Here is a 9165-nt window from a genome sequence, read left to right as displayed (position 1 = left end):
GATGAAGGAGTGGGGCGTCAGAAGTCCAGCCATGACTGGTTATTGCAATGCAGTGAGAAAGCTGGAGAAGAAATTCGAGGGGTTAGAACTTCATCACATACCCCGACTGAAAAATCAAGCAGCTGATGATTTGGCAAAAATAGGTTCCAAAAGAGAAGCCATTCCCAGCAATGTGTTTTTGGAACACATCCACACACCATCAGTTCAGGAGGATCCCTTCACTGAAGAGGCCCCGCAGCCAAAAAGTGCCACGGATCCGACTGAAGTTGAAATTCCAGCTGTGGTCGACCTGATCATGGAAGTCTTGGTCATCACTCCCGACTAGACAATACCGTACATCGTGTACATCCTAAGGAAAGAACTCCCAGAGGACGAAGAAGAGGCTTGACAGATCGTCCGTCGATCCAAGGCCTTTACAATCATAAAGGGACAGTTGTATAGAGAAAGCGCGACTGGAGTCAGTCAGAAGTGTATAACACCAGAAGAAGGTCAGATGATCCTTGATGATATCCACTCAGGGACCTGTGGTCATCATGCGTCCTCTCAGACCATTGTGGCTAAAGCGTACCGAGCGGGATTCTACTGGCCAAGAGCGAATGAAATGGCGAAAGAGATAGTCGACAAATGTGAAGGATGTCAGTATTACTCCAATATGTCGCACAAGCCCGCGTCAGCCCTGAAAACCATTCCACTCGTCTGGCCCTTCGCTGTTTGGGGGCTGGACATGGTTGGACCACTGAGAACGGGCAGGAGCGGCTTCACTCATGTGCTAGTAGCAGTCGACAAGTTCACCAAGTGGATTGAAGCTAAGCCTATCAAGAATCTTGATGCTTGCACGGCTATTAGTTTCATCAGAGAGTTGATATTCAGATATGGAGTTCCGCACAGCATCATCACTGACAATGGGTCAAACTTTGATTCCGACAAATTCAGAGCCTTTTGCGCCTCTCAGGGCACACGAGTCGACTACGCTTCGGTTGCTCACCCCCAGTCGAATGGACAAGCGGAAAGAGCAAACGGCTTAATTCTCAAAGGACTGAAACCCCGATTGATGCGCGATCTCAAGCACGCAGCAAGTGCATGGGTCGACGAGCTTCCATCAGTTCTTTGGGGATTGAGGACAACCCCGAACCGATTGACCGGAAGAACCCCATTCTTTCTGGTCTACGGAGCCGAAGCAGTTTTGCCGAGTGACCTGCTTCACAACGCCCCCCCCCCCGAGTCGAGCTCTACTCTGAAGATGAAGCAGAACAAGCCCGGCAGGACGCAGTCGACCTCCTGGAAGAAGAAAGAGAAATGGCCATGATCCGATCGACCATCTATCAGCAAGACTTGCGTCGATTCCATGCTAGAAATGTGAAGAGTCGAGCCTTCCAAGAAGGAGACTTGGTCCTCCGAGTGGATCAACAGGAACCACACAAACTCGCTCCTACTTGGGAAGGCCCCTTCATAATCACCAGAGTCCTCCACAATGGAGCGTACCACCTTTATAATGTCGATCGCCAGATTGATGAGCCACGAGCCTGGAATGCGGAGCTGCTCCGCCCCTTTTATACTTGAATTCTCACTCGGATGATATGTAATAAGAAAAACTCTTGTAGTTTATTTATCAAAGACAAGAGCGTTATAATTTTCCCAGTGATTGTTATTGTTTTTGTTTGCATGAGAAATCCCCCAGTGGGTGGCTTAGCTGCGAATCCGTTTCGCCTAAGTTTATAAAAATAATTTCCTACCGAGTGCTGAGCCAGCCTCTCACTCAGAGGCTAAGCTGCGAACCCGTTTTACCTAAGTATTTGAAAATCCTACCGAGTGGTGAGCGACCCTCCCACTCGAGGGCTTAGCTGCAGTCCAGTACTCGCCTAAGTATTTGAAAATCCTATCGAGTGGTGAGCCAGCCTCCCACTCGGGGGCTTAGCTGCAGTCCAGTGCTCGCCTAAGTATTTGAAAATCCTACCGAGTGGTGAGCCAGCCTCCCACTCGGGGGCTTAGCTGCAGTCCAGTACTCGCCTAAGTTTGAAAAATCCTACCGAGCGGTGAGCGACCCTCCCACTCGAGGGCTTAGCTGCAGTCCAGTGCTCGCCCAAGTATTTGAAAATCCTACCGAGTGGTGAGCCAGCCTCCCACTCGGGGGCTTAGCTGCAGTCCAGTACTCGCCTAAGTTTTAAAAATCCTACCGAGTGGAGAGCGACCCTCCCACTCGGGGGCTTAGCTGCAGTCCAGTACTCGCCTAAGTTTGAAAAATCCTACCGAGTGGAGAGTGACCCTCCCACTCGGGGGCTTAGCTGCAGTCCAGTGCTCGCCTAAGTTCGAAAAATCCTACCGAGTGGTGAGCGACCCTCCCACTCAGGGGCTTAGCTGCAGTCCAGTACTTGCCTAAGTTTGAAAAATCCTACCGAGTGGAGAGCGACCCTCCCACTCGGGGGCTTAGTTGCAGTCCAGTACTCGCCTAAGTATTTGAAAATCCTACCAAGTGGTGAGCAACCCTCCCACTCGGGGGCTTAGCTGCAGTCCAGTACTCGCCTAAGTATTTGAAAATCCTACCGAGTGAGGAGTCAGCCTCCCACTCTGGGGCTTAGCTGCAGTCCAGTACTCGCCTAAGTATTTGAAAATCCTACCAAGTGAGGAGCCAGCCTCCCACTCGGGGGCTTAGCTGCAGTCGAGTACTCGCCTAAGTACGAAACACATCTCAATCCACAAGGACGACGAGGTGCAGGTCAACTACCGCCTTCTCCTTGGGAGCTTCGCCACAAATACAACATGCGCTCCATCTCAATCCACAAGGACGACGAGGTGCAGATCGACTGCCACCTTCTCCTTGGGAGCTTCGCCACAAATACAACATGCGCTCCATCCCACTCCGCAAGGACGACGAGGTGCAGGTCGACTGCCACCTTCTCCTTGGGAGCTTCGCCACAAATACAACGTGCGCTCCATCCCACTCCTCAAGGATGACAAGGTGCAGGTCGACTGCCACCTTCTCCTTGGGAGCTTCGCCACAAATACAACATGCGCTCCATCCCACTCCGCAAGGAGGACGAGGTGCAGGTCGACTGCCACCTTCTCCTTGGGAGCTTCGCCACAAATACAATGTGCACTCCATCGCCGACCTGCAAGGACGATGAGGTGCAGGTCGACTGCTACCTTCTCCTTCGGAGCTGCGCCACAAATACAAAAGTTGTCTCGAGTGAAGAACGAGTTCCACTCGACGGAGGATTCATGAAGATATTCAACGATAAACCAAGTTCAGATAAATCATAAAGGTTCCGGACCATAGATCGAAGTGCTCGGGCATTCAGCCCGAAAGAGTTTAACGGTTACAAAAACCACTCGGCATTCTGAGGCAAATTTAAGGTGGGGCATAAAAGTTTGTTCACTCCGCAGGAGGAGGACTGGCAGGCTCGACGAACTCGTCCAGGTCGACACCGTCGGCGATCCGAGTAGCTGCTGCGATGAAAGTCTCCATAAAAGTTCGGAAGTCATGCTTCTGGGTGTTGGCGACCTTGATTGCTGCCAGCTTATCTTGTCGCACCTCCTTGTAGTGGACACGAACCAAAGATAGAGCCACATCAGCACCACACCGGGCAGAGGATTTCTTCCACTCCTGCACTCGATCGGGGATCTCGTTAAGTCGAGTCATCAGGGACTCAAGATCATTCTGGAGCGTGGCCTCTGGCCAAAGTGCCGGGTCGATCCGTGACGTGGCGACCTTCAGTCGAGCCAAGTAGTCCACAACACTGTCAATGCGGGATTCCAGTCGGAGCAGATTCATGGCAGTTTCATCTTTCACAGGAGAATTGATTGGGTCCAAACCTGGCTCAATCCGCCCAGTCTCCTCCTCGAAGTTCTGGCAAAGCTCTGCATTCACGGTCCAGGGATAAGTCAATTTTCGTACGCTGAGTCGACAAAAACATCAGTCGGAACAAAATGTGTACCTTCAAGATTGATGAACAACTTCTTGGCAAGGCTCCTCAGATAGCTCTCCAGATCGTCCCTCCTGCGAGCGATGCCTTCCATCTTCTCGTACAGGTTGAGATTGTCCTTCTTCAAGCGCGTGCACTCCTTGTTGGCTTCATTCAGAGCAGATTTCATCTTGGTGTTCTCTTCTTCCAACTGGCCGACCGAAGCCAGTTTCTGTTCAGCCAGAGCGGTTCTGTCGTCAGCTTCCTTTTGAGCAGCAGCCAAATCCTGATCCTTCTTCGCCAGAGCTTCTCTCAGTTTTTCTGCAAAGAAATGGTGCTTGATTCAGAAAGAGCAGAAGGGTACTCAAGCCTAAGACAAACCAGTCGACAAGCTCGTCTTACCATTGGCGTCGTCCTTGGCCTTTTGCAGCTCTGTCTTGGCCAATTCCAAGTCAAGGTTCAGCTGGATCTGCTATTTCTCCAAGTCTGCAAAACGAGCTCCAAGATCACAAGATTTCTGCAATCAGAGAGGAGAAGTTATTTTACAGCGAAAAACAACAAAGACAATAAATACTAAGACTACGGCCGACTACCCGCCGCCCACCATAGTCTCGGGGACTACACCCAGTGGGTGCACTTTGCGTGCCCTCACCGGTTATGATCCCACTTGACTGGCCCGCCGGAGTCGAGTGCAGGGAGTAAAAAAAGCGAGAGAAAGAAGAACTCAGACCATAGAACTCAGACCACAGTCGACTGCCAGCAGTCGACCGTGGTCTCGGGGACTACACCCAGTGGGTGCACTTGGCGTGCCCCCACCGGTTCTGATCCCACTCGCCCAGACTGAGTAGAAGAGACAAACTACCAGTCCGGTTTACACTCGACGCGGCCAAACCACATCGAGCGAAAGAATCAAAATACAAAGACTACAGTCGACTACCAGCAGTCCACTGTAGTCTCGGGGACTACACCCAGTGGGTGCACTCAGCGTGCCTCCACTAGTTCAAAAATTCAATCGACGCACCCAGTGGGTGTACAGATGCAAAGATTTTCGGAAAGAGAGTCTTCAGATAGCATATCCTAATAGCACAAGCGGCAACCAACTAACCTGAACGTTGCTCTGGAGAGCCGAGCTGGCGTCGTAGGCGGCCTGACTGGCGTCCTGCACCGTCTTCATCTTCTCAATCATAATGCCCGCCTGGCGTATGGCTTCCTTGGCAGCATTCACTTCGTCCTCTAGGACATGATGGGTCGCAAAAACTGAAGGTGGGTCGACAGGGGCCTGAGCAGTCGACGAAGAAGGCAAGGCACTCGACAATGGCACGGCGAAGGTAACAGAACCCCGATTGGCATCACCAGCATCCTGAACGACTGGTTCCGCCCTCGGCGTCAACTGTGGCACCTTGCTTGCAGGAGCTTGCCTATTTTTCCTCGTCAAAGGCCTCTCTGGCTCTTCATCATCATCATCGGGGAGGTCAATAATGTTAGGAGCTGTTCAAAGTTCAATCGCCAAAATCACATCACCCAATGGTACACATTGCAGTTGAATCGACCAAATAAAGACAGAATGGCAGAAATCATATCCAGATTGGGAGTGACCGCATCCTCCATTACCTCATCATCGTCCTTGTAAGCTGAGGTCCCGGAAGTAGCAGCGCTGCCAGTTCCAAAGTTCGTCTGATTAAAACAAGAAAAACAAACAGCACGGGGCGTTGAGTGAATACAAAGGGAGACACTCACGCAGAAGCGACGGGGATGTCAATCTTAATCTTCGGCAACGCCTTCCGAAGCTTCGGCTCTGCAACTTTGGGATGCTTTGACGCTTTTTCAGTTGGAGTTGGCGAAGAGGTCCGAGGACACTTTGAAGACTGACCAGCTTGAGCAATCGCCTTTTCACGGGCGCTCGGTCGTTCTTGGTCAAGCTTGGACCGCCTCTCCCTGCGAGGAGGCGACTCGACTTCTTCTTCGTCACTGGAGGAAATCTCCTGGCTCCCCTGGGGTTGTCCTTGTTTCCGGTCATGCCCGACAGCCACTTCTCCAGTGTGTCGTCATCGACCTCCTCCGGGTGAATCCGAGTGGAGTCGTCAAGACCCGAATACATCCACATCGGATGGTCTCGGGCTTGAAGAGGCTGGATGCGCCGCTTAAGGAAAACCTCCAAGAGATCCATACTGGTGACCCCGTCACGGATAAGCTGGACCACTCATTCGACCAGCACCCTAACCTGCGCCTTCTCCTCTAGGAGCACCTTCAAAGAGGAGGGTTTCCTCACTCGGTCCATGGTAAAAGGAGGGAGGCCAGTCGACTGGTCTTTGCAGTAAAACCAGGTCGACTGCCATCCGCGAACTGAGTCGGGAAGAATCATAGATAGAAAGGAACTTTTCCCTCTCATCTGAACACCAAGACCCCACACATCTGAATCACTTGAGTTCTCTCGTCACTCGGATTGGCCTTTTTCACCGTCTGAGAACGACAAGTGAAAATGTGCTTGAAAAGACCCCAGTGAGGCCGACAACCCAAGAAATTCTCGCAGAAAGACACGAAAGCAGCAAGATACACGATTGTGTTGGGAGTGAAGTGGTGGAGTTGTGCCCCAAAGAAATTCAAAAAACCCCGAAAGAAAGGGTGAGGAGGCAAGGAAAATCCACGGTCGACGTGGGTGGCAAGGAGAACGCGCTCACCCTTCCGAGGTTGCGGCTTGGTCTCCTTCCCCGGAAGCCGCGTCGATCCATGGGGGATCAACCCTCCTTCGGCTAGGTCGTCAAGGTCTTCTTGGCGGATCGCCAAGCGGATCCAGTCGCCCTGGATCCAGCCCTTCGGCAGGCCAGCTCACGAGGAAGATCCACCCCGACTGGTCGCCTTCCCCTTCGCCTTTGTCGTCGCCTTCTTCGCCCACTCCAGAGCCGCCGTCTTCTCCTTCCCCATCGTCGCCGGCGAGACGCATATGGAGCGGAGGCGCTGGGGCGAGAGCGAGTGCGACGAAGAAGCTTGAAGAGGAGAAGAGGGAATGGGAACGCACTTTTCAAGAAACCCCCGTCCGACGCCTTATATGAGGTCGCTTCCGAGTGGCTGACTGGTAGGCCCAGGCGGTCCTTTCAAATCCCGTAACAATCACGCGCGCGATACATGGCGAAAAAGGTGGCGCGGAGATTGAGGCGGTTCCGCCCTATCCCATCCGATTACTGCGGCCTCCCCCGCCCCGCGCGCTTCCCAAAATCCGAATCCCACGAAATCTGCGGGCAGCAGAACAACTTGTCAGACGGAAGATCTCCTCCATGCTGTCACTCGGAGCCTTTCAAGTAAAGAAACTCACTCGACGAAAAACTAAGAATGGATCAAGGCGACTGAAAAGGAAGTTGCTGTCATCACTCAGGTTCATTGATCCGAAACCAGATATGCTCATGGCATGAAAAATGAGTCGGGGAAATTCTCAACTCCTTCCCCACTCAAACCTCGGTCCATTCGGGGGCTAATGATGAAGCTATGTACCTAGGGTAGGGTCATGGACCTGTCCCAACTACCCTACCCAAGGACATCTCTAGAAGAAATCACCTTTCAATCGACTTGGAGGTGTTCCACTCGACAGACTCGAAGACACTCGACCAAGAAGCAATCACTCGACCAAGACCCAACCACTCGACGGCCAGGAGACCTAAAGGCGCTCCGCACGCTAACGGTCGGTATTAAGTAGCTTTTATGGTCATCATAGCACTTTATTAGGGGCGTTACCAGTAACACCCGACCTTAATGTATTTAAAACCCTGCACAACTGAGGGCCGGAGGGGTCCGGTGAACTCTATATAAGCCACCCCCTCCTCAGTGTAAAGGGTTCGCACCCCTGTAATTCATACATGCATAATCCAGTCGACTGCCTCCGGGCTCTGAGACGTAGGGCTATTACTTCTTTCGAGAAGGGCCTGAACTCATAAACCTCGTGTGCTTACAACTTCTCCATAGCTAAGATCTTGGCTCTCCGTACTTACCCCCCTACATTACTGTCAGACTTAGAACCACGACACCTGCCCCCTACCTCGTGGGCACCTCGTGCGCTCTCCGGACTCCATTTTCTTACACGACACATATTTTGGTCGGTAGAAATTCATTATATAATCTCCTGAAGGTTTTGACTCCTGTATCATGCAAATATTCTCTGTTTTTGTTTCAAGCTATCCTGCTGCAGATTAGAGCAACATGTCGTCCCAGGATTCGGAAGGAGAAAGCTATGTGGCTGATTACCTTGCAGATCCTAAGGTCTATGGGGATGTGGAGCATTGTGGTTGGACTATGGAAGAAGAAGAGGACTATGAACCCAAGGGAAGGGAGGAGACGAGCTCAGAAGAAGACGAAGTCCCATTACCTCAACCTGGGGACATGCATGTGGAGTTCAAAAAGTCAAGCCTCCCGGATAGAGTAAAGAAACCTAAGGTCGAGATTATCCCTTTTCGCCTCTTGCAGGAAAACAAGCAGGAACTATGCAAAAAGATACTGAGCCTGGAGCAGGAGATCGATGACCTAAGGGACCAAAACTCTGTCCTCAAGCGTAAATTAAGGAAGAACCCTAGGCGATCAACAAAACCATCACCTTCTCCACCAACAAAGAAGAATTGAGTATCTGGTATGGGCACTCCCCTTGGCAACTGCCAAGCTTGGGGGAGTGCCCCTGTATCGTATCACCATCACTTTTATCTTTACCGTTTTTCTTAGTTCGATCCTTTTGGTAATATCTTGATCTAGTAGAATAAAGTTTATGGCATGATCTAGTTTTTAGTTTTGCTTTATGATCCCTCTATGTAATCGAGTCCGTGAGCTATATATAATAAAGATTAGTGTTGAGTCAAGGGCTTGATTATTTTGCCATGATCCTAAGTGAATAAAAGAAAAGAGAAAGAATAAAAGGGGAACAAAGAGATCATATGGATCTTATGGAGAGTAATGAGCTCACACAGAAAAGTATGATGAATAAAAGTTGTTGAGAGTTGATAAGCATGGTTTTGGTCATTGTTGCAATTAATAGGAAGTAATAAAGAAAGAGAGGTCTTCACATATAAATACACTATCTTGGACATCTTTTATGATTGTGAACACTCATTAAAATATGACATGCTAAAGAGTTTACGTTGGACAAGGAAGACAACATAATGGGTTATGTTTTCTTACATCTGAGATAAATTATATTGTCATGGATCATCCAACATGGTTGAGCTTGCCTTTCCCCCTCATGCTAGCCAAATTCATCGCACCAAGTAGAGATACTACTTGTGCTTCCAAA

Source organism: Triticum urartu, chromosome 7A (genome assembly GCF_056163025.1).
Source record: "Triticum urartu cultivar PI428250 chromosome 7A, HENAU_Tu73, whole genome shotgun sequence".
Lineage (NCBI taxonomy): Eukaryota > Viridiplantae > Streptophyta > Magnoliopsida > Poales > Poaceae > Triticum > Triticum urartu.
The sequence above is the reverse complement of the archived record's forward strand: the minus strand, read 5'-3'. Positions refer to the sequence as shown.